We start from the raw sequence: 20093 nt of genomic DNA on the forward strand, positions 1-20093 counted from the left end.
TCAAAAGAAAGCATTTCATTTCTCTTAACTTCTAAAGCATAGGATTTTTGTGCCTCAACAAATTTATCATGCTCTTCATACAACAAATCCTCTTGCTTTTCTAAAAGTATATTCTTTTCATTCAAGGCATCAATTAATTCATTAATTTTGTCTATCTTAGATCTATCTAAGCCCTTGAACAAACATGAATAATCTACTTCATCCTCATCACTAGATTCGTCCTCACTTGAAGAAGCATAGGTAGAGTTGCGAGTACATACCTTCTTCTCTCTTGCCATAAGGCATGTGTGACGCTCGTTGGGGAAGAGGGTTGATTTGTTGAAGGCGGTGGCGGCGAGTCCTTCATTGTCGGAGTCGGACGAGGAGCAGTCCGAGTCCCACTCCTTGCCTAGATGTGCCTCGCCCTTTGCCTTCTTGTAATGCTTCTTCTTTTCCCTCTTGTTCCCCTTTTCCTGGTCACTATCATTATCAGGACAGTTAGCAATAAAATGACCAAGCTTACCGCATTTGAAGCATGATCGCTTCCCCTTGGTCTTAGTCTTGCTCGGCTGTCCATTGCGACCCTTTAGCACCGTCTTGAATCTCTTGATAATGAGGGCCATTTCTTCTTCATTAAGACCGGCCGCCTCAATTTGTGCCACCTTGCTGGGTAGCGCCTCCTTGTTCCCTGTGGCTTTGAGAGCAAAAGGTTGCGGCTCGTTGATCAGTCCATTCAAGGCGTCGTCCACATACCTTGCCTCCTTGATCATCATTCGCCCGCTGACGAATTTTCCTAGGACTTCTTCGGGCGACATTTTGGTGTACCTGGGATTCTCACGAATATTATTCACCAAATGAGGATCAAGAACGGTAAAGGACCTGAGCATTAGTCGGACGACGTCGTGGTCCGTCCATCGCGTGCTTCCGTAGCTCCTTATTTTGTTGATAAGGGTCTTGAGCCGGTTGTATGTCTGAGTTGGCTCCTCGCCCCTTATCATCGCGAACCGTCCAAGCTCGCCCTCCACCAACTCCATCTTGGTGAGCATGGTGATGTCGTTCCCCTCGTGAGAGATCTTGAGGGTGTCCCATATCTGCTTGGCATTGTCCAAGCCGCTCACCTTATTGTATTCTTCCCTGCACAAAGATGCTAAGAGAACAGTAGTAGCTTGTGCATTTTTATGAATTTGTTCATTGATAAACATAGGGCTATCTGAGCTATCAAAGTTCATTCCATTCTCTACAATCTCCCATATGCTTGGATGGAGAGAGAATAGGTGACTACGCATTTTGTGGCTCCAAAATCCGTAGTCCTCTCCATCAAAGTGTGGGGGCTTGCCGAGTGGAATGGAGAGCAAATGAGAATGTGAACTTTGCGGAATACGAGAGTAGTCAAAAGAAAAGTTAGAATTAACCGGTTTCCTTTGTTTGTCGTAGTCGTCGTCCTTTTGGGAAGAAGAGGACTCATCGCTGTCGTAGTAGACGATCTCCTTGATGTGTCTTGTCTTCTTCTTCTTCCCATCTCTTCGCTTGTGGCCCGAGCCCGAGTCATTGGACTTGTCATCCCTTGGCTCGTTGACGAAGGACTCCTTCCCCTTAGGATCCATCTCTTCGGGCGGTTAGTCCCTTTCTTGAAGAGAACGGCTCTGATACCAATTGAGAGCACCTAGAGGGGGGGGTGAATAGGTGATCCTGTAAAAACTTCAAACTTAAGCCACAAAAACTTGTTAAGTGTTAGCACGATTATTGCCAAGTGGCTAAGGTGAAGTCTCAACAATCTCAACAAAACACAGTACCACAAGAGAATCAAGCACAGAGTGACACAGTGGTTTTATCCCGTGGTTCGGCCAAGACCAACGCTTGCCTACTCCACGTTGTGGCGTCCCAACGGACGAGGGTTGCAATCAACCCCTCTCAAGCGGTCCAAAGACCCACTTGAATACCACGGTGTTTTGTTTTCCTTTCACTATCCCGTTTGCAAGGAATCTCCACAAATTGGAGTCTCTTGCCCTTACAAGTATATGATCACAAATGAAACACAGAGTAAGGGAGGGAAGCAACACACACAAATCCACAGCAAAAGCGCACACACACGGCCAAGAATCGAGCTCACAAGACTATCTCAGAGTTCTCACTTAGAACAGAGCTCGAATCACTTAGAAACACAAACGAATGCGCAGAGACTTAGTGTGGATGATCAAGAATGCTCAAAGGTTGCTTTTTTATCTCCTCCATGCGCCTAGGGGCTCCTTTTATAGCCCCAAGGCAGCTAGGAGCCGTTGAGAGCAAATCCGGAAGGCCATCCTTGCCTTCTGTCGTCGGGGGCACCGGACAGTCCGGTGCACACCGGACACTATCCGGTGCCCGATTTGTTTCCTTAAATGGCGAAGACGACCGTTGCAGACCGTTGGCAGATCTGGCGCTGTTGGCGCACCGGACATGTCCGGTGCACACCGGACAGTCCGGTGCCGTCTTCCGACCGTTGGCTCGGCCACGTGTCCCGCGCGGATTGCGCGGCCGACCGTTGGCCCTGGCCGACCGTTGGCTCACCGGACAGTCCGGTGCACACCGGACAGTCCGGTGAATTTTAGCCGTACTCCGCCGGCCAATTTCCCGAGAGCGGCCAGTTCGAGTCGCGCCAGCCTGGCGCACCGGACACTGTCCGGTGCACACCGGACAGTCCGGTGCTCCAGACCGAGCTGGGTCTTGGCAGCACACAGCCAAGTCCCTTCTCCTTTTCTCTATTCTTCTTCTTTCTGTTTCTAACACTTAGACAAATATATTAGTACTTAAAACCAATGTACTAAGGCTTAGAAACATACCTTTACTTCATGATTTTCACCTTGTTCATCCATGTACATAAATTCCCAATTAAGCACATGTGTTGGCACTCAATCACCAAAATACATAGAAATGGCCCAAGGGCACATTTCCCTTTCACCAGAGCCTCGTACTCAGCCACATTGTTGGACGCCGGGAAATGGAGACGTAGCACGTAGCGCAGGTGTTTCCCGAGGGGCGAGATGAAGAGCACGCCCGCACCGGCTCCCGTCTTCATCAGCGACCCGTCGAAAAACATGGTCCAGAGCTCCGGTTGGATCGAAGTCGTCGGCAGTTGAGTGTCGACCCATTCAGCTACGAAGTCCGCCAATACCTGGGACTTGATGGCCTTCCGAGGGGCGAACGAGATTGTCTCGCCCATGATTTCCACCGCCCACTTTGCGATCCTGCCCGAGGCCTCTCGGCACTGGATGATCTCCCCCAGGGGGAAGGATGACACCACAGTTACCGGGTGAGACTCGAAGTAATGTCGTAACTTCCGCCTCGTCAGGATCACAGCATACAGCAGCTTCTGAACTTGTGGGTAGCGGATCTTGGTCTCGGACAGTACCTCGCTGACGAAGTAGACTGGCCTCTGAACGGGCAATGCATGCCCTTCTTCTTGCCTCTCGACCACAATCGCAGCGCTAACCACCTGAGTGGTCGCGGCGACGTAGACCAAGAGGGCTTCTCCATCAGCTGGGGGCACCAAGATAGGCGCCTTTGTAAGGAGCGCCTTCAGGTTCCCGAGAGCTTCCTCGGCCTCAGGGGTCCAAGCGAAACACTCGGCCTTCCTTAAGAGGCGGTACGGAGGCAAACCTCTTTCGCCGAGGCGCGAGATGAAACGGCTCAGGGCCGCGAGACATCCCATGACCCTCTGTACGCCTTTTAAGTCCCTGATGGGCCCCATGTTGGTGATAGCTGCGATCTTCTCCGGGTTGGCCTCGATGCCTCGCTCGGAAACGATGAACCCCAAGAGCATGCCCCGGGGCACCCCGAAAACACACTTCTCGGGGTTGAGCTTGACGCCTTTCGCCTTGAGACATCAGAATGTCACTTCAAGGTCGGAGAGGAGGTCGGAAGCCTTCCTTGTCTTGACTACGATGTCATCGACGTAGGCCTTGACCGTGCGACCGATGTGTTCGCCGAACACATGGTTCATGCACCGCTGGTACGTCGCGCCCGCATTCCTCAACCCGAACGGCATGGTGACGTAGCAGTACATGCCGAAGGGCGTGATGAAAGAAGTCGCGAGCTGGTCGGACTCTTTCATCCGGATTTGGTGATACCCTGAGTAGGCATCGAGGAAGGACAGGGTTTCGCACCCAGTAGTGGAATCCACGATTTGATCGATGCGAGGTAGAGGGTAGGGAACCTTCGGACATGCTTTGTTGAGACCAGTGTAGTCTACGCACATCCGCCATTTCCCCCTTTCTTCCTCACAAGCACAGGGTTGGAAAGCCATTCGGGATGGAATACCTCTTTGATGAACCCTGCTGCCATTAGCTTGTGGATCTCCTCGCCTATCACTCTGCGCTTCTCTTCGTCGAATCGGCGCAAAGGCTGCCTGACGGGTCGGGCTCCGGCCCGAATATCCAGTGAGTGCTCGGCGACATCCCTCGGTATGCCGGGCATGTCCGAGGGACTCCACGCAAAGACGTCGGCGTTTGCGCGGAGAAAGTCGACGAGCACTGCTTCCTATTTGGGGTCGAGCCCGGAACCGATCCGGATCTGCTTGGAGGTGTCGCCACTGGGGTCGAGAGGGACGGCCTTAACCGTCTCTGCTGGCTCGAAGTTGCCGGCATGACGCTTCACGTCTGGTACCTCCTTGGAGAGGTTCTCCAGGTCGGCGATGAGGGCCTCGGATTCGGCGAGGGCCTCGGCGTACTCCACGCACTCCACGTCGCATTCGAACGCGTGTTTGTACGTGGGGCCGATGGTGATGACCCCGTTGGGGCCCGGCATCTTGAGCTTCAGGTAGGTGTAGTTGGGGACGGCCATGAACTTCGCGTAGCATGGCCTTCCCAGTACCGCGTGGTAGGTTCCTCGGAACCCGACCACCTCGAACGTCAGAGTCTTCCTTCGGAAGTTGGAGGGCATTCCGAAGCAGACGGGAAGGTCGAGTCGTCTGAGGGGCTGGACGCGCTTCCCGGGAATGATCCCGTGGAAGGGCGCAGCGCCTGCTCGGACGGAGGACAGATCGACGCGCAGGAGCCTGAGGGTCTCGGCGTAGATGATGTTGAGGCTGCTGCCCCCATCCATTAGGACCTTGGTGAGCCTGACGTTGCCGACGATGGGGTCGACGACGAGCGGGTATTTCCCCGGGCTCGGCACGTGGTCGGGGTGGTCAGCTTGGTCGAAGGTGATGGGCTTGTCGGACCAGTCTAGGTAGACTGGCGCCGCCGCCTTCACCGAGCAGACCTCCCGGCGCTCTTGCTTGCGATGCCGAGCCGAGGCATTCGCCGCATGCCCACCGTAGATCATGAAGCAGTCGCGGACCTCGGGGAACTCTCCTGCTTGGTGATCTTCCTTGTTGTCGTCGTCGCGGGCCCTGCCACCCTCTGCGGGTGGCCCGGCCCTGTGGAAGAGGCGCCGAAGCATGACGCACTCCTCGAGGGTGTGCTTGACGGGCCCCTGATGATAGGGGCACGGCTCCTTGAGCATCTTGTCGAAAAGGTTAGCACCTCCGGGGGGCTTCCAAGGGTTCTTGTACTCGGCGGCGGCGACAAGGTCCGCGTCGGCGGCGTCGCGTTTCGCTTGCGACTTCCTCTTGCCTTTCTTCTTGGCGCCGCGCTGAGTCGACGCCTCGGGAGCATCTTCCGATGGGCGGCCCTGGGGCTGCTTATCCTTTCGGAAGATAGCCTCGACCGCCTCCTGGCCAGAGGCGAACTTGGTGGCGATGTCCATCAGCTCGCTCGCCCTGGTGGGGGTCTTGCGACCCAACTTACTCACCAGGTCGCGGCAGGTGGGGCCGGCGAGGAACGCGCTGATGACATCCGAGTCGGTGATGTTGGGCAGCTCGGTGCGCTGCTTCGAAAATCGCCGGATGTAGTCCCAGAGAGACTCTCCCGGCTGTTGTCGGCAACTCCGGAGGTCCCAGGAATTCCCGGGGCGCACGTACGTGCCCTGGAAATTGCCGGCGAAGGCTTGGACCAAGTCATCCCAGTTGGAGATCTGCCCCGGAGGCAGGTGCTCCAACCAGGCGCGAGCAGTGTCGGAGAGGAACAGGGGGAGGTTACGGATGACGAGGTTGTCGTCGTCCGTTCCACCCAGTTGGCAGGCCAGGCGGTAGTCCGCGAGCCACAGTTCCGGCCTCGTTTCCCCCAAGTACTTTGTGATAGTAGTCGGGGGTCGGAACCGGGTCGGGAACGACGCCCGTCGGATGGCCCGACTGAAGGCCTGCGGACCGGGTGGCTCGGGCGAGGGACTCCGATCCTCCCCGCTGTCGTAGCGTCCCCCACGCCTGGGGTGGTAGCCTCGGCGCACCCTTTCGTCGAGGTGGGCCCGACGGTCGCGATGATGGTGCTCGTTGCCGAGGTGGCCCGGGGATGCAGGCGCGGTGTTGCGTGTGCGCCCGGTGTAGACCGAGGCTTCCCGCATGAATCGGGAAGTCGCAGCATGAGGTTCCGAGGGGTATCCCTGCCTTCGGGAGGCAGAGCTCTCGGCCCGTCGGGCCGCAGCGCCTTCCAGGAGATTCTTGAGCTCTCCCAGGATTCGCCGACCCTCGGTGGTTGATGGCTCCGACATCGCGCGAAGGAGCATCGCTGCGGCTGCCAGGTTCTGACCGACCCCACTGGATGCGGGTTGCGGTCTGACCCTGACGTCGTTGGCGACGCGGTGCTGGAAACCTTGGGGCAGGTGACGTATTTCTCCGGCCGGGGGTTGGCCCGCCCATACCTGCCCAACGTCCCGGCGGATCGACTCAAGTGCTCCTGCTCCCTCGTCGAGCCTGGCCTGCGCCCCGCGGACTTGCTCGAGCTGTGGGTCGTGACCCCCCGCCAGAACGGGGACCACAGCTAGCTCCCGCGGGATGTCGGCGCGAGGCACCGGCCTAGGGAGATCACCGTCCTCCGGCATGCCGAGATGGTTGCCTTCGGAGGGACCCACTAGCTCGACGTGGAAACATTCGCGGCTTGGGCCGCAGTCCTCGTCGTCGAGGCTGCGGCTACCGTCGGAACAGTCGGAGAGGCAGTAGTCACATGCGGTCATAAAGTCCCGCATGGCACCGGGGTTGCCAAATCCGGAGAAATCCCAACAGATGTTGGGACCGTCATCTTCCTCGGACCCAGAGGGCCCGTAGGTCGAGACGTCCGTCAACCGGTCCCAAGGTGACCGCATACGAAACCCCAGTGGGGTTGCACTCGCCTCAACGAGAGCGCCCGCCAAGGCAAGGTCGCTAGGCGGGTTGAGGCCGAGTCGAAATGATGCGAGATGGGAATTAGTCGGTACCTTTTGGTCGACGAGGAGCGTCACAGTCGCGTCGGGGACTGGTTGCACCGTCGTCTCAGGTACGAGGGCGACGTCCTGCAAGCTTTCCGCGAGCGCGCTGGCGTCGTCTTCTCGCTCGGGATCAGGGTGTCGCGAGGGGACGGCGCTTGCCTTCGTCTCGAACGCGAGGTCGACGCCCGGCGTGCCTTCCGTGGGGGCGTCGGGGACGTCGATTCGCTCGACGGCCGACGAAGCGCGGCCTCCCGCTTGGCCTTGGTTGCCCCGCGTCCTCCTCCGTTGGCGGGGGAGAGGACGGGGCGAGCTCGAATGTCGTTCTTCCACCACGCGGGGAAGATGTCGTCGGTTCCGCCGCCGGCGGGCAGGTTGTCGGCCGTCATTGTCGTTGTCGCGCGGCGGTAGAAGGAGTATCATGTCGTAGCTGCCGTCGAAGGACATGAACTCAAGACTCCCGAAACGGAGCACCGTCCCGGGCCGGAGAGGTTGCTGGAGACTGCCCATCTGGAGCTTGACGGGAAGCTGTTCGTCAGCACGCAGCAGGCCCCTACCTGGCGCGCCAACTGTCGGCGTTTCGAGACCGGGGGGTCCCTAAGCCGACGAGTGAGTGTGCCGCGTGCCCCAGCCCAGATGGGTCGAGCGCGTGGGCGAGCACGAAGGGGGGAGAGCGAGGTGGCCGGAGACGGGCGTGAGAGAGGTGGAAAGTCCCGCGGCCTTCGTGTTCGTCCCGCGCCCAGGTCGGGTGCGCTTGCAGTAGGGGGTTACAAGCGTCCACGCGGGTGAGGGAAGCGAGCGGCCCCAAGAGAGCGCCTGCCCCGTCCTCGTCCCCGCGCGGCCAACCTCCTTTTGAGAAGGCCCTGGTCCTTCCTTTTATAGTCGTAAGGAGAGGATCCAGGTGTACAATGGGGGTGTAGCAGAGTGCTACGTGTCTAGCGGACGGAGAGCTAGCGCCCTAAGTACATGCTAATGTGGCAGCCGGAGAGATCTTGGCACCCTGTCGGTGTGATGTCGTGGCTGTCGGAGGAGCAACGGAGCTTGGCGGAGGGACAGCTGTCGGAGCGGTCGAGTCCTTGCTGACGTCCCGCTGCTTCCGTAAGGGAGCTGAGAGCTGCCGTCGTCATAGGGCACGTGGGGCGCCATCATTGCCTATCTGGCGGAGCTAGCCAGATGGGACGCCGGTCTTGTTCTCTGCGACCCGAGTCGGCTCGGGGTAGGGTGATGATGGCGCTCCCTGCTGACGTGGCGGGCCCGCGCCCGAGGCCGGGCGACGTGGAGGCTCCTCCGAAGCTGGGGTCGAGTCTGTCTTCCGTTGCCGAGGCCGAGCCCGAGCCCCTGGGTCGGGCGAGGCGGAGGTCGTTCGGCAGAGGCCAGGGCGGAGTCCGAGCCCTGGGGTCGGGCGAAGCGGAGTTCGTCGTCTTCTGAGCCCGAGTCCGAGCCCTGGGTCGGGCGGAGCGGAGTTCGTCGTCTTCTGGTGCCGAGCCTGAGTCCGAGCCCTGGGTCGGGCGGAGCGGAGTTCGCTGTCTTCCGGGGCTTAGCCCGAGTCCGAGCCCTGGGTCGGGCGGAGCGGAGTTCGCCGTCTTCCGGGGCTTAGCCCGAGTCCGAGCCCTTGGTCGGGCGGAGCGGAGTTCGTCGTCTTCTGGGGCTTAGCCCGAGTCCGAGCCCTGGGTCGGGCGGAGCGGAGTTCGCCGTCTTCCGGGGCTTAGCCCGAGTCCGAGCCCTGGGTCGGGCGGAGCGGAGTTCGCCGTCTTCGGGGGCCTAGCCCGAGTCCGAGCCCTGGGTCGGGCGGAGCGGAGTTTCCCATGGCGCCTTTGGCAGGTCCTGACTGTCTGTCAGTCTTACTCTGTCAAGTGCACTGCAGTCGGAGTGGCGCAGGCGGCGCTGTCCGTCTGTCAGACCGGTCAGTGGAGCGGCGAAGTGACGGCGGTCACTTCGGCTCTGCCTGGGGGCGCGCGTCAGGATAAGGGTGTCAGGCCACCTTCGCGTTAAATGCTCCTGCGACTCGGTCGGTCGGTGCGGCGATTTAGTCAGGGTTGCTTCTTAGCGAAGGCAAGGCCTCGAGCGAGCCGGAGATGTGTCCGCCGTTAAAAGGGGGGCCTCGGGCGAGACGGAAATCCCTCGAGGTCGGCTGCCCTTGTCCGAGGATAGGCTCGGGCGAGGCGTGATCAAGTCGCTCGTATGGACTGATCCCTGACTTAATCGCACCCATCAGGCCTCTGCAGCTTTATGCTGATGGGGGTTACCAGCTGAGAATTAGGCGTCTTGAGGGTACCCCTAATTATGGTCCCCGACACATGGTTAGAAAGAAATGAGAAAAGGTCTCGCGAGAGTTAAAGCTTATGCCCGAGACGCACTACGGGTAAACAAATGACTAAACGTCACGTGCTCTAGTTCCAATTGGTTCTAACAAAAGAATTAGCTACATGCACTAATGTAAACGTGACCACTTTTAGTAGATTAACATTAAATGAGATAGACGATTAGCTATACAAATTAACTAACGTAACCAATTTCCAAATTGAGACTCCTATCTTATTAATATAAACACGTGATTAGCGCGTATAGGACACGGGGGGTAGACGGGGCGTCTGGGGGTAGACGGGGCACGACGGGTCGTGCCAAGGCATGCGCACTACGCGAGCACGCGCGCGAGGCCGCACGCACACGCCACGAACTAGTCGTGCGCACGTCGGGGCCGAGCGCTAGCCGAGCTCAAAGCCGCGCGCTAAAAGCACGCTGGGCCGAGCTCGAGGCCACGCCGGGGCCATCACGACGCGAGCAAGGCACGCAGGGGCGAGCGGGCAAGCGCGCCGGGGCAAGCGAGCACGGGCGAGCGAGGACGCGGCCGGGCGAGGACACGGCCGGGCGAGGCCGGGCGCGGGTGGCCGAGTCGGGGCGCGACGGGAGCGGCCGAGCCGGGGCACGGGGCGGCCGAGCTCGCCGGAGAGGGCGGTCGAGCTCGCCGGGAGGCGGCTGAGTCGGGGCGGCGCGGGACGGGGCCGAGCGGGCGCGGGGCTCGCCGGAGGCGAGGCGGCCGAGGGCCGGGCGGACGGGGGCAGGGCTCGCGCGGGGGCGGCCGAGCCGGAGCGAGACGGGGCGCGGCGAGGGGCGGGCTCGCTGGAGCGAGGCGCGCCGGGGCCGGGGGTGGCCGAGGCGGGGCGGCCGAGCCGCGGCGAGGGGAGGGCGGCTAAGCGGGCGGCCGAGGGCGGCCGAGCCGGGGGTGGCCGGGGCCGGGGCCGAGCTCGCCGGAGGCGGCCGAGCTCGCCAAGCCGGGGGCGGCCGGGCCGGGGACGGCCGAGGGCGGCGCGGGGAGGGCGGTCGAGCGGGCGGCCGAGCGCGGGGTGGCCGGGGGCGACCGGGCGCGGAGCCGGCCGGGCGCGGGCGGGGCCGATGTCGAGCTCGCCGGGGCCGAGGCGGGCGCGCCCATGGCGCGGGGGCGGGGGACGCCGGCGGGAGGGAAGGAGGAGGGAGGGGAGGAGAGGAGGGAGGGGGAGGGAGAAACCTCACCGGAGGGGAGGGCGGCGCAGCGGCGGCGCCGGGGAGGCGGCGGCGGCTAGGGTTAGTGAAAGGGAAATGTGCCCTTGGGCCATTTCTAAGTATTTTGGTGATTGAGTGCCAACACAAGTGCTTTTGTGTTGATCTATGCAATATGGTGGACAAAGTGCAAATCATGTCAAAAGGTATGTTTCTAGACTTAGTACATTATTTTATGGACTAATGTGTTGTGTCTAAGTGCTGGAAACAGGAAAAATTGAATTGGAAATGAGATGGCTTTGTTCAGCCAAAGTCTGCTCAGTCTGGGAGCACCGGACTGTCCGGTGGTGCACCGGACAGTGTCCGGTGCGCTAGGCTGGCTCGCGCGAACTTGCCGCTCTCGGGAATTCACCGGCGACGTACGACTATAATTCACCGGACTGTCTGGTGTGCACCGGACTGTCCGGTGAGCCAACGGTCGGCCGGGCCAACGGTCGGCCGCGCGATCTGCGCGGGACACGTGGCCGAGCCAACGGCTAGAAGGAGGCACCGGACTGTCCGGTGTGCACCGGACATGTCCGGTGCGCCAACGGCTCTCTGGCTGCCAACGGTCGGCTGCGCCAGTTAAGGAAAAAAATCGGGCACCGGACAGTGTCCGGTGTGCACCGGACTGTCCGGTGCGCCACGCGACAGAAGGCAAGGATTGCCTTCTCAGATTGCTCTCAACGGCTCCTAGCTGCCTTGGGGCTATAAAAGGGACCCCTAGGCGCATGGAGGAGAACACCAAGCATTCCTACAACATTCCTAAGCACCAAGACATCGATTCCGCGCCTTTGATTCTTTGCGATAGCAATTAGAGCTCTAGTTGAGTAGTGAACTCTTCGAGTTGTGTTGTGAGCTCTCGTTGCGACTTGTGTGCGTGGTGTTGCTGTGATTTCTTGTCTTGAGTGCGTTGCTAATCCCTCCCTTGCTCCGTGCTTCTTTGTGAACTTCAAGTGTAAGGGCGAGAGGCTCCAAGTTGTGGAGATTCCTCGCAAACGGGATTGAGAAAAAGCAAGCAAAACACCGTGGTATTCAAGTGGGTCTTTGGACCGCTTGAGAGGGGTTGATTGCAACCCTCGTCCGTTGGGACGCCACAACGTGGAGTAGGCAAGCGTTGGTCTTGGCCGAACCACGGGATAACCACCGTGCCATCTTTGTGATTGATTTCTTGTGGTTATTGTGTTTTGACTCCTCTCTAGCCACTTGGCAATTATTGTGCTAACAATTAACCAAGTTTTGTGGCTTAAGTTTTCAAGTTACACAGGATCACCTATTCACCCCCCCCCTCTAGGTGCTCTCAATTGGTATCAAAGTCGTTCTCTTCAAGAAGGGACTAATCGCCCGAAGAGATGGATCCTAAGGGAAAGGGGATGGTGGTCGACAACAACGAGAAGGAGTCTATCTTCAACGAGCCGAAGAATGACAAGCCTACCGACTTGGGCTCGAGCCACAAGCGCAAAGACGGGAAGAAGAAGAAGACAAGGCGCATCAAGGAGATCGTCTACTACGACAGCGACGAATCTTCCTCTTCCCAAAAGGACGACGACGACGACTACGAGAAAAAGAAAACGGTCAATTCGAACTTTTCTTTTGATTACTCCCGTATTCCTCAAAGTGCAAATGCTCATTTATTATCTATTCCACATGGTAAACCTCCTCATTTTGATGGAGAGGACTACGGATTTTGGAGTCACAAAATGCGTAGTCACTTGTTCTCTCTCCATCCTAGTATATGGGAGATTGTAGAGAGTGGAATGCACTTTGATAGTTCGGATAGTCCCATGTTCATTAATGAGCAAATTCATAAGAATGCACAAGCTACTACTGTTCTTCTAGCTTCATTGTGCAGGGATGAATATCACAAAGTGGGTGGCTTGGATAACGCCAAGCAGATCTAGGACACCCTCAAGATTTCACATGAGGGGAACGACGTCACCTTGCTCACCAAGATGGAGTTGGTGGAGGGCGAGCTTGGACGATTCGCGATGATAAGGGGCGAGGAGCCGACACAAACATACAACCGGCTCAAGACCCTTATTAACAAAATAAGGAGCTACGGAAGCACATGATGGACGGACCACGACGTCGTCCGATTGATGCTAAGGTCCTTTACCGTTCTTGATCCTCATTTGGTGAATAACATTTGTGAGAATCCCAGGTACACCAAAATGCCGCCCGAAGAAATCCTTGGAAAATTCGTAAGCGGGCGAATGATGATCAAGGAAGCGAGGTACGTGGACGACGCTCTAAACGGTCCAATCAATGAACCTCAACCCGTTGCTCTCAAGGCAACAAGGAGCAAGGAGACGCTACCTAGCAAAGTGGCGCAAATTGAGGCGGCCGGACTTAATGATGAAGAGATGGCTCTCATCATCAAGAGATTCAAGACGGCGCTAAAAGGTCGCAAGGGGCAGCCAAGCAAGACCAAGACAAAGGGGAAGCGCTCATGCTTCAAATGTGGTAAGCTTGGTCATTTTATTGCTAACTGTCCCGACAATGATAGTGATCAGGATCAAGGGAACAAGAGGGAGAAGAAGAAGAACTATAAGAAGGCAAAGGGCGAGGCGCATCTAGGCAAGGAGTGGGATTCAGATTGCTCCTCTTCCGACTCCGACAATGAAGGACTCGCCGCCACCGCCTTCAACAAGTCATCTCTCTTCCCCAACGAGCGTCACACATGCCTTATGGCAAGGGAGAAGAAAGTAAGTACTCGAGACTCCACTTATGCTTCTTCTAGTGATGATGAGTCTAGTGATGATGATGACATAGACTATTCATGCTTATTCAAGGGCTTAGATAGATCTAAGATAGATAAGATAAATGAATTGATTGATGCCTTGAATGATAAGAATAGGCTATTAGAAAAGCAAGAGGACCTTTTATATGAAGAACATGATAAGTTTGTAGAAGCACAAAAATCTCTTGCTTTAGAAATTAAGAGAAATGAAATGCTTTCTTGTGAGTTGTCTACATGTCATGATTCTATTTCTAGCTTAAGGAGCATTAATGATGATTTAAATGCTAAGATAGAAATAGCTAGTAAATCAACAACTTGTGTAGAAAATGTTGTTATTTGCAATAGATGTAAAGACTTTGATATTGATGCTTGTAGTGAACACATAGCTTCTATTGCAAAGTTAAATGATGAAATGGCTAGTCTTAATGTCCAACTTAAGGCTAGCAAAAGTGATTTTGATAAGCTAAAATTTGCTAGGGATGCCTACACGATTGGTAGACACCCCTCAATTAAGGATGGGCTTGGCTTCAAGAGGGAAGCCAAGAACTTAACAAGCCGTAAGGCTCCCATCTCCGTCAAGGAGAAAGGGGAGGCCCCTATGGCAAGTAGTACTAAAAAGAACCATGCTTTTATGTACAATGATAGAAGACAGTCTCATAGGAGTTGTAATACTTTTGATTCACATGCCTATAACTCTTGTGCTATGTATGCTTCCAGTTCTTCCTATATGCATGGTAGAGATATGCCTAGGAAAAATATTCATCATGTGCCTAGGAAGAATATTGTTCATGTTCCTAGGAAAGTTATGAATGGTCCCTCTACAATTTATCATGCTTTAAATGCTTCCTTTGCAATTTGTAGAAAGGATAGGAAGATAGTTGCTAGGAAATTAGGGGCAAAATGCAAGGGTGATAAAGCTTGTATTTGGGTCCCTAAGGAAATTGTGACTAACCTTGTAGGACCCAACAAGAGTTGGGTACCTAAGACCCAAGCCTAAATTTGTCTTGCAGATTTATGCATCCGGGGGCTCAAGCTGGATTATCGACAGCGGATGCACAAACCATATGACGGGGGAGAAGAAGATGTTCACCTCCTACGTCAAGAATAAGGATTCCCAAGATTCAATCATATTCGGTGATGGGAACCAAGGCAAGGTGAAAGGTTTAGGCAAGATTGCAATATCCAATGAGCACTCTATCTCTAATGTGTTTTTAGTTGAGTCTCTTGGATATAATTTACTATCTGTCAGTCAATTATGTAATATGGGATATAATTGTCTATTTACAAATGTAGATGTGTCTGTCTTTAGAGAAGTGATGGTTCACTAGCATTTAAGGGTGTACTAGACGGCAAACTTTATTTAGTTGATTTTGCAAAAGAGGAGGCCGGTCTAGATGCATGCTTAATCGCTAAGACTAGCATGGGCTGGCTGTGGCATCGCCGCTTAGCACATGTGGGGATGAAGAACCTTCACAAGCTTCTAAAGGGAGAACACGTGATAGGTTTGACTAACGTGCAATTCGAAAAAGATAGACCTTGTGCAGCTTGTCAAGCAGGTAAACAAGTGGGAGGAGCACATCACAGCAAGAATGTGATGACCACTTCAAGACCTCTGGAGCTGCTGCATATGGACCTCTTCGGACCCGTCGCCTATCTGAGCATAGGAGGAAGTAAGTATGGTCTAGTTATTGTTGATGACTTTTCCCGCTTCACTTGGGTGTTCTTTTTTCAGGATAAGTCTGAAACCCAAGGGACCCTCAAGCGCTTCCTAAGGAGAGCTCAAAATGAGTTTGAGCTCAAGGTGAAGAAGATAAGGAGCGACAACGGGTCCGAGTTCAAGAACCTTCAAGTGGAGGAGTTCCTTGATGAGGAAGGGATCAAGCACGAGTTCTCCGCTCCCTACACACCACAACAAAATGGTGTGGTAGAGAGGAAGAACAGGACGCTCATTGATATGGCGAGGACGATGCTAGGAGAGTTCAAGACCCCCGAGTGCTTTTGGTCGGAAGCCGTGAACACGGCTTGCCACGCCATCAACAGGGTCTACCTTCATCGCCTCCTCAAGAAGACTTCATATGACCTACTAACCGGTAACAAACCCAATGTATCTTACTTTCGTGTATTTGGGAGCAAGTGCTACATTCTAGTGAAGAAGGGTAGAAATTCTAAGTTTGCTCCCAAAGCTGTAGAAGGGTTTTTGTTAGGTTATGACTCAAATACAAAGGCGTATAGAGTCTTCAACAAATCATCGGGTTTGGTTGAAGTCTCTAGCGACGTTGTATTTGATGAGACTAATGGCTCTCCAAGAGAGCAAGTTGTTGATCTTGATGATGTAGATGAAGAAGACGTTCCAACGGCCGCGATACGCACCATGGCGATTGGAGAGGTGCGGCCACAGGAACAAAATGAGCGAGGTCAACCTTCTTCCTCAACTATGGTGCATCCCCCAACTCAAGAAGATGAACAGGTTCATCAACAAGAGGCGTGTGATCAAGGGGGAGCACAAGATGATCATGTGATGGAGGAAGAAGCGCAACCGGCACCTCCAACCCAAGTTCGAGCAATGATTCAAAGGGATCATCCCGTCGATCAAATTCTGGGTGATATTAGCAAGGGAGTAACTACTCGATCTCGATTAGTTAATTTTTGTGAGCATTACTCCTTTGTCTCTTCTATTGAGCCTCTCAGGGTAGAAGAGGCCTTGCTAGATCCGGACTGGGTGTTGGCCATGCAAGAGGAGCTCAACAACTTCAAGAGCAATGAAGTTTGGACACTGGTGCCTCGTCCCAAGCAAAACATTGTGGGAACCAAGTGGGTGTTTCGCAACAAACAGGACGAGCACGGGGTGGTGACAAGGAACAAGGCTCGACTTGTGGCAAAAGGTTATGCCCAAGTCGCAGGTTTGGACTTTGAGGAGACTTTTGCTCCTGTGGCTAGGCTAGAGTCCATTCGTATTTTGCTAGCATATGCCACTCACCATTCTTTCAGATTGTTCCAAATGGATGTGAAGAGCGCTTTCCTCAACGGGCCAATCAAGGAGGAGGTGTACGTGGAGCAACCCCCTGGCTTCGAGGATGAACGGTACCCCGACCATGTGTGTAAGCTCTCTAAGGCGCTCTATGGACTTAAGCAAGCCCCAAAAGCATGGTATGAATGCCTTAGAGATTTCTTAATCGCTAATGCTTTCAGGGTTGGGAAAGCTGATCCAACTCTTTTCACTAAGACTTGTAACGGTGATCTTTTTGTGTGCCAAATTTATGTCGATGACATAATATTTGGTTCTACTAATAAAAAGTCTTGTGAAGAGTTTAGCAGGGTGATGACGCAGAAATTCGAGATGTCGATGATGGGCGAGTTGAACTACTTCCTTGGGTTTCAAGTGAAGCATCTCAAGGACGGCACCTTCATCTCTCAAACGAAGTACACGCAAGACTTGCTGAAGCGATTTGGGATGAAGGACGCCAAGTCCGCAAAGACGCCGATGGGAACCGACGGACACACCGACCTCAACAAAGGTGGTAAGTCTGTTGATCAAAAAGCATACCGGTCCATGATAGGTTCTTTGCTTTATTTATGTGCTAGTAGACCGGATATTATGCTTAGCGTATGCATGTGTGCTAGATTTCAATCCGATCCTAAGGAGTGTCACTTAGTGGCAGTAAAGCGAATCCTTAGATATTTAGTTGCTACGCCTTGCTTCGGGCTCTGGTATCCAAAGGGGTCTACCTTTGACCTAATTGGATATTCAGATTCCGACTATGCTGGTGTAAGGTCGATAGGAAGAGTACATCGGGGACGTGCCAATTCTTAGGAAGGTCCTTGGTGTCATGGAAATCTAAGAAACAAACTTCCGTTGCCCTATCCACCGCTGAGGCCGAGTACGTTGCCGCAGGACAGTGTTGCGCGCAACTACTTTGGATGAGGCAAACCCTCAGGGACTTTGGCTACAATCTGAGCAAAGTCCCACTCCTATGTGATAATGAGAGTGCTATCCGCATGGCGGAAAATCCTGTTGAGCACAGCCGCACAAAGCACATAGACATCCGGCATCACTTTTTGAGAGACCACCAGCAAAAGGGAGATATCGAAGTGTTTCATGTTAGCACCGAGAACCAGCTAGCCGATATCTTTACCAAGCCTCTAGATGAGAAGACCTTTTGCAGGTTGCGGAGTGAGCTAAATGTCTTAGATTCGTGGAACCTGGATTGATTTATAGCATACATGTGTTTATGCCTTTGATCATGTTCTCTATGCATTTTGTTGCTTAGTTACGGTGCTCAAGTTGTACAAACACTCCCTGGACCTCACAAGTCTGTTGCAAAGTGATCCACATTTTTAGGGGGAGATGTGTTACAACTTTACCCTTTGAGACTAACCATTTGCTTGAGTTTGATGATTTAGTCTCGAAGAAGGGTTGAAAGGGAAAAGGTGGACTTGGAACATGAAAGACTTCCACTGCACTCCGATGAGAGGGTAACTTATTCCAAGTTCATCTCATGTACTCTTATTGCCTTTGTATTCTTATTGAAGATTTTGGTGAGGCAATGGGGTTAAAGGGCCAAGATTGATCCCGTTTTGGTGCTTGATGTCAAAGGGGGAGAAAATAAAGGCCAAAGCAATAGATGGATCAGCTACCACTTGAGAAATTTTGAAAATAGTAGATTAGAGCTTTTGGGTGTCAAAACTCTTTTATTGTCTCTTATGTCAAAAGTTGGCCTCTTGTGGGGAGAAGTGTTGATTATGGGAAAAAGGGGGAGTTTTTGAAATCCTTGATCAAATTTCTTTGGAAAACCTCTCTTTATGTCTCTACAAGTGGATTTGACTTAGAGATAGAAATTTGAGTTTGATTTGCAAAAACAAACCAAGTGGTGGCATAGAGTGATCCATATATGTCAAATCTGATTCAAAACAAATTTGAGTTTTATTTAAAGTGATTTTGCACTTGTTCTACTTGCTTTATGTTATGTTGGCATAAATCACCAAAAAGGGGGAGATTGAAAGGGAAATGTGCCCTTGGGCCATTTCTAAGTATTTTGGTGATTGAGTGCCAACACAAGTGCTTTTGTGTTGATCTATGCAATATGGTGGACAAAGTGCAAATCATGTCAAAAGGTATGTTTCTAGACTTAGTACATTATTTTATGGACTAATGTGTTGTGTCTAAGTGCTGGAAACAGGAAAAATCGAATTGAAAATGAGATGGCTTTGTTCAGCCAAAGTCTGCTCAGTCTGGGAGCACCGGACTGTCCGGTGGTGCACCGGACAGTGTCCGGTGCGCCAGGCTGGCTCGCGCGAACTGGTCGCTCTCGGGAATTCACCGGCGACGTACGGCTATAATTCACCGGACTGTCCGGTGTGCACCGGACTGTCCGGTGAGCCAACGGTCGGCCGGGCCAACGGTCGGCCGCGCGATCTGCGCGGGACACGTGGCCGAGCCAACGGCTAGAAGGAGGCACCGGACTGTCCGGTGTGCACCGGACATGTCCGGTGCGCCAACGGCTCTCTGGCTGCCAACGGTCGGCTGCGCCAGTTAAGGAAAGAAATCGGGCACCGGACAGTGTCCGGTGTGCACCGGACTGTCCGGTGCGCCACGCGACAGAAGGCAAGGATTGCCTTCTCAGATTGCTCTCAACGGCTCCTAGCTACCTTGGGGCTATAAAAGGGACCCTTAGGCGCATGGAGGAGAACACCAAGCATTCCTACAACATTCCTAAGCACCAAGACATCGATTCCGCGCCTTTGATTCTTTGCGATAGCAATTAGATCTCTAGTTGAGTAGTGAACTCTTCGAGTTGTGTTGTGAGCTCTCGTTGCGACTTGTGTGCGTGGTGTTGCTGTGATTTCTTGTCTTGAGTGCGTTGCTAATCCCTCCCTTGTTCTGTGCTTCTTTGTGAACTTCAAGTGTAAGGGCGAGAGGCTCCAAGTTGTGGAGATTCCTCGCAAACGGGATTGAGAAAAAGCAAGCAAAACACCGTGGTATTCAAGTGGGTCTTTGGACCGCTTGAGAGGGGTTGATTGCAACCCTCGTCCGTTGGGACGCCACAACGTGGAGTATGCAAGCGTTGGTCTTGGCCGAACCACGGGATAACCACCGTGCCATCTCTGTGATTGATTTCTTGTGGTTATTGTGTTTTGACTCCTCTCTAGCCACTTGGCAATTATTGTGCTAACAATTAACCAAGTTTTGTGGCTTAAGTTTTCAAGTTACACAGGATCACCTATTCACCCCCCCCCTCTAGGTGCTCTCAGTTAGGGTGAGGGAGAGAGAGAGGGGATGACGGGCGGGGCCCGCGGGGAGGGGATTTTTGGAAAAAGAAAAGGGGAGGGGGGACGGTTGGGCCGGCTGGGCCCAAAGGGGGAGGGGGCGCGGCTGGGCCGCCAGGCGGCCCACGGCGGGAAGGGAAAGGGGGGGCTGGGCCGCCGCGAGGCCCACGCGGGGGGGAAGGGGGGGCGACTGGGCCGAAAATGGGGAAGGAAGGGGGGAGAGGAGAAGGAAAAGATTTTCTTTTTCTAAAATCTATTTTTCTCTAGATGAATGCATTCACATTTTTAAACAAACAAAAGGTATGCATGGTTCGGCATGGTGCATCACACAAAATAAAAT

The sequence above is a fragment of the Zea mays genome, chromosome 2, assembly GCF_902167145.1.
Source record: "Zea mays cultivar B73 chromosome 2, Zm-B73-REFERENCE-NAM-5.0, whole genome shotgun sequence".
Classification (NCBI taxonomy): domain Eukaryota; kingdom Viridiplantae; phylum Streptophyta; class Magnoliopsida; order Poales; family Poaceae; genus Zea; species Zea mays.